Consider the following 5122-nt stretch of genomic DNA (forward strand, 5'->3'; position numbering starts at 1 on the left):
CCAGCAGAACAACATGGCTGTTCCCAATGAGCTGTGAGAAAGGAAGTGAAACTAGCACAGTCCCTCTGTTTGTTTTATATTCCTTTCAGAAGTTGTTTGCACAGTAAAACAGAGAGTAAAGAGTAAACCAGAATCGTTTATTAGGAATAATGTCCATTAAATACAATGAGATTTATTTCTAAGATTGTTTCCAAATTCTTTGTACCTTTTGGATGTATACTATCACTTGTGCATGTCTGTTGGTTGTTGTAACCAAGAACTCATTCCACTATGATTATTTCCTTTCTTCCAATACTGTTTTGGCAGTAGATATGACATTCCTAATACTTGGGAGTTGGGACTATAATTTGTATTTATTTTGTTTAGAATGTAACAGAAACCACCACAGCGAAAAGGATCATTATTAAAAATGTTTGAACTTGGAGTCATTATTCAAAGAGTTTGAACTAGACAAGTCAAAGCAATATATGAAATGAAGATTAAGAAGTATACCTAAAAGTTAGATGGATGCTCAAACTCAACTACTCAACAATCACTGACATTCAATTGCAAAATAATAGTGAATAAGAAAAGTCATTTAAACACGCAGGATCCAAGATTTCAATCCTCTGGGAGGTTGGCTTTAGCATGAGCTAGCTCACAGATTTTTAGCTTCTAGCTCACACATTTTTGTCTTAGTTCAGGAAGCGCACTAATTTATGCAGTAGCTCACAACTTTAATGCCAGTAGCTCACAAAGTGGAATTTTTGCTCACAAGATTCTGCAGTTTAGAGGGAACATTGCTTGGGACTATAATCCTTATTTATTTTGTTTAGAATGTTTCACAGAAACCACCACAGCTAAAAGAGTCATTGTCATTCTTTTTTTCTTCTACCCTTCTCCTCTCATTCAAACTATTCAAAGTAGCCAAGTCACAGTGATGTATGAAACAGAAAGATGTAGTTAAGAAGAACATCTGAAAGCGAGAAGGATGCTCGAACTTAACAACCCAGCAGTCACTGATATTTAATTGCAAAATAATATTGAATAAGAATAGTCATTTAAACATGCAGGATCCAAGAACTCAAGTCACCAAGACACTGTCATCACCAAAACAATTTAATGTGCCTTAAATAGAAGGAGAACTTCTGGATGGATTATTTCCCAATGGTTTTTCAGGTTCCTTCTTTCACAAGAGAATGTCCTCTCCCTTATTTCTTTTGTTAGGTTTTAAGATGGTGCTTCACTCACGTGACTTTTTAAATTATGTATTATCCTGACCCATGCCTGTTTCAGTTTGGAATTAATTACTATCAGGATAGCAGCATGCCCAGACGGATACACAGCACTCATAGTCTGGAAAAGCACAGATGTCCAAGAGTGATCCTTGCTTATCCAAGACCGCACTGCCTGTACATGGATTGCTACAAAACTGAAGAGATACAAATCAGTGAAGGAAGCCAGAGCTTTGATGGCATTTAAGTGAACACTGATGTTGCGATCCTTGGTGCTGATTCCATTGTGTTGCAAATGTCTGACTTGTTTCCAAAAGAGATATTATTAGCAAGATTGTGGATGACAAAAACATCACAGAAAGAATGAAACCTGGAGCAACAACTGCAATGAAAATCTGCGTACAAAAGTGAGGCCGTTTATCTACTGAATCATGGGTATAATTTAAAGATAATTTGTAGGGATTACAAATGCTTAAGGCACTGCTTGTTACTGTCATAATAGTAATAGTCATAGTAATAAAAGCAGAGAAGACCACTGTGCCGAGAAGCAGCCATGGGACCAGCCCAGAGAATTTTTGCTTCATTTGGAGGAAAACTGGGTGGGAGAAAGTGGTGATCTTTACAAAAGTACAAAATACTAAGCCATGCGGCAAACAAAAGGTTGACATTGTATGTAAAGAACCACAGCATGGTAACTGTTGAAAAGACAGAATTCAATAGATAAGCGTGTAGGAAAAAATAAAACAGAGTCACATCCAGAATCATTACTGCCTGCCATGCAAGTCTGGTCAAGCCAAGCCAGGTCAGGATCAAGTCAATCGGGGAGGGTTTCCTGCTTCTGAATTAGTCAGTGCAGCCGATGAGGACAATAAATCCATTTGCTATTGTTCCAATGAGGGCTTCCATGAGGAGAAGTGCAAAGCCAGCTATGGAGAACAAAATGTTCAACTTTCTGAGCACAAGAGAAAAGTTTCTTCCGCTGGCATATTCACAGTTTCCCTCATCAGCACGCAGCACAACACTGGAGCCCTCCATTTAAGAACACATCAGGGAGTTAGGAGCTATTTTCAAGTGCTGACCCTGTTAAGAGGGAATGTAGTCCTTCATGGAAAGGACTATGTTACTAAATTTATGTCCTGTTCTAGGATGTCACATTTGCACATTAGACATAGATAATAAATACCACTTTTGCATCTGTTTTCACAAATGATGATGCACTCTTCTTGTGGGATATTTAAGGGACTATTTTTCTGTTGATTGAAGAGCAGAGCAATTCTGTGCTGTGCTTGTGCCGTGAGAGCTGGCCGCTGCATAACTAGGGTTCCACTAGTCTAGGGGTGGCCAAACTGTGCTGTGGCTCAGTTGCCACATGTGGCTCTTTCACACATATTGTGCGGCTCTCAAAGCCCCCACTGCCCCGTCGGCTGGCTTGGAAGAAGACATTTCTCTCTTTAAATCTCTTCTCCAAGCCAAGCCAGCCAGCAGAATGCATTTAAAGTTAAAGTTGCTTTCTTTCCACCTCTCTCCCCCATCTATTTGCCTGTCTGCCTGCCTTCCATCCATTCTGTGACTCCCAAGCATCTTATGTTCATGTCTTGTGGCTCTTATATTAAGCAAGTTTGGCCACCCCGCACTAGCCAGTTCTCCATGGGGATAAGATACACAGCAGCCAACAGCCAAAGTGAGTGGGTTCACAGTGTTTTTGAGTGTAACTTGGGGTAGCATCCATATCGACTGTGCCATTGCAGTCAGTGGAGGCTTTTTGAGGTGGTGGCACTATGATGGATAGAGCAGCCAGTACCAATCAGGGGTCATGTCTTTCCAGTGGGACTAAAGGTCTTTTCAGGGGTCTTCAGAGTGGGACGTAAGGAGGCAGCAATTGTTCCACTCTTAAAAAGAACAACTTTAGATCTTATAGATCTAACCAATTACCACCCAGTTTTGACTCTTTCATTTCTATGTAAGATATTGATAGAGCGGCAGCAGAACAACTCCAGAAATTCCTGGATGATACATCAGTATTGGGCCCTTTCCAATCCAGCCACAAGACAGAAACAGTGCTGGTCACCCTCACTGACGATCTCCATAGGCAGCTGGATGGAGGATGGCCAGTGTTGTTGATATTACTTAATCTTACAGCAGTATTTGACACAGTCAGCTATGATGTACTGGCTCACTGCCTTGCCAATGCTGGAGTCTGTAGAGTAATGGTTCACCTCATTCATCCATGGTCAGGAACAGAGGGTGGTGCTGGGAGAGACAGTGTCCCCACGGCACCTGCTGGTATGTGGGGTCCCCCAGCAAGCACTTCTCTCTGCAATGTTATTTAACATCCATATGCCCAGCTAGCATTGCGTTTCAGGCTAGGATGCCGTAAGTACACGATACCCAGATATGTCTGTTGATGGAAATTCCCATGGATTTAACAAAGGGTTTGGAAGGTATGGTTGGGTGGTTAAGGCAGAGTAAGCTGAAACTGAATCCAGGTAAGATAAGGCTCTGTGGTTGGCTGGAGCAGGGCCATAGTTGGGTTGCCAACTCTCAACTCTTGATGGAGTACCCCTACTGCCAGAACCAACTGTCAAGAGCCTGGGTGTAATCCTAGAGACCACTATCTATGAAGGCCCAAGCTGTGAAGGTTGATAAACTGGTGTTTCTTCAACTATGCCAGGTTAAGCAACTGGCTCCCTACCTATTTCACTGTGATCTAATCATGCAATGGTCACCTCCAGGATAGACTACTGTAATTTACTGTACCTGGACCTACCCTTGAGGCTGACCTAGGAGCTTGAACTGATCCAGAACTCAGCTGTGCGGGCCCTTATGGGGAACCCTTGGACAGCACATATTCAACCTGTGCTATGTAAGCTGCACTGGATTCCAGTGGTGAACCGGATCAAGCTCAAGGTGTTGCTTTTAACTTTTAAGGCCCTTAGCGGCCAGGGCCCCCACATACCTTCATGGCCACCTCTCTCATTATGCCCCTGGAAGAGCCCTATACTCAGGAAGTAACATCCATGCCCTGTGAGACTGGCTACGTTTTCACAGCACATGTAAGGTAGAGATGTTCCACCATGTATTTGGTTGAGGACAGTGATGGGATACCATGTGGTCTAGTGCTCTTATCCCTTCCATTCTCTGCAACCCCTGCAGAGGTTTGAAGAAGTTGAATTTTCCCAGAATCTTGGAATGGATTGTTTTATTGTTGATGTATCTATTGTGTAGTTTATTGATGGTTTTAACTGAATCTATGTATTGTATGTACCTCTGTTGTAAGCCTCTGTGAGCCCTTGTCATGCAGAAGAGGACCAGGAAAGCCTGCTACTGGCTGCCACCACTGTAGTAAGGGTCTGTATGGAGGGCCCAGAGCACCCAACCACCCCTGTATCTTCCTTTTAGTACAACCTTTTAACTGTGACCAAGGAGATGTGAGGCCCCAGGCAGTTGAACAACAAGAACAATGTATTTACTCAAAGAATTGGTGGGTAATTTAAAAAAAAACCACCCTTTAGTATATATAATGAAATATATATACAGTATAGGTTGATGAAAATAAATAAAAACCCTGATGTGTCTGACTAGACGTTCCCTGCCCCCCCCTCAGGTAAAGGATCTCTCCTGCTGCCTTCCCTCCTGCAGCCTTTTTGAGAGAGACCAAACTTCTTTCCCAGTCAGGCCTATTTATGTTTTCCTCCCAGGTCCCACCCCTTTTGAGCTAGTTTTCCCTCCAAAACCTCTTCACCCAATCAGAGGGGCGGTTAAAACAGTCCATAATTAAGGAGGCATCCAGGACCATGCCCAAACCCTGGATGAATTGCGCTTTGTTAACGGTGCTCAGTCAAGAGTAGCCTTCCCAAGCCTCCCGCCCTGGCGGGAGAATACTGGATTTTCAGCCTCTTTTCCCGCTT

General features: G+C 42.8%; 1 pseudogene; it reads right to left on the reverse strand.

Moving 5' to 3' along the window:
• Positions 1-1209: 1209 nt before the first annotated feature.
• Positions 1210-1904, reverse strand: LOC132570057 (taste receptor type 2 member 41-like; annotated as a pseudogene).
• Between the last annotated feature and the right edge of the window lie 3218 nt (positions 1905-5122).

This window comes from Heteronotia binoei, chromosome 4 (genome assembly GCF_032191835.1).
Source record: "Heteronotia binoei isolate CCM8104 ecotype False Entrance Well chromosome 4, APGP_CSIRO_Hbin_v1, whole genome shotgun sequence".
In the NCBI taxonomy this organism is placed as follows: Eukaryota; Metazoa; Chordata; class Lepidosauria; order Squamata; family Gekkonidae; genus Heteronotia; species Heteronotia binoei.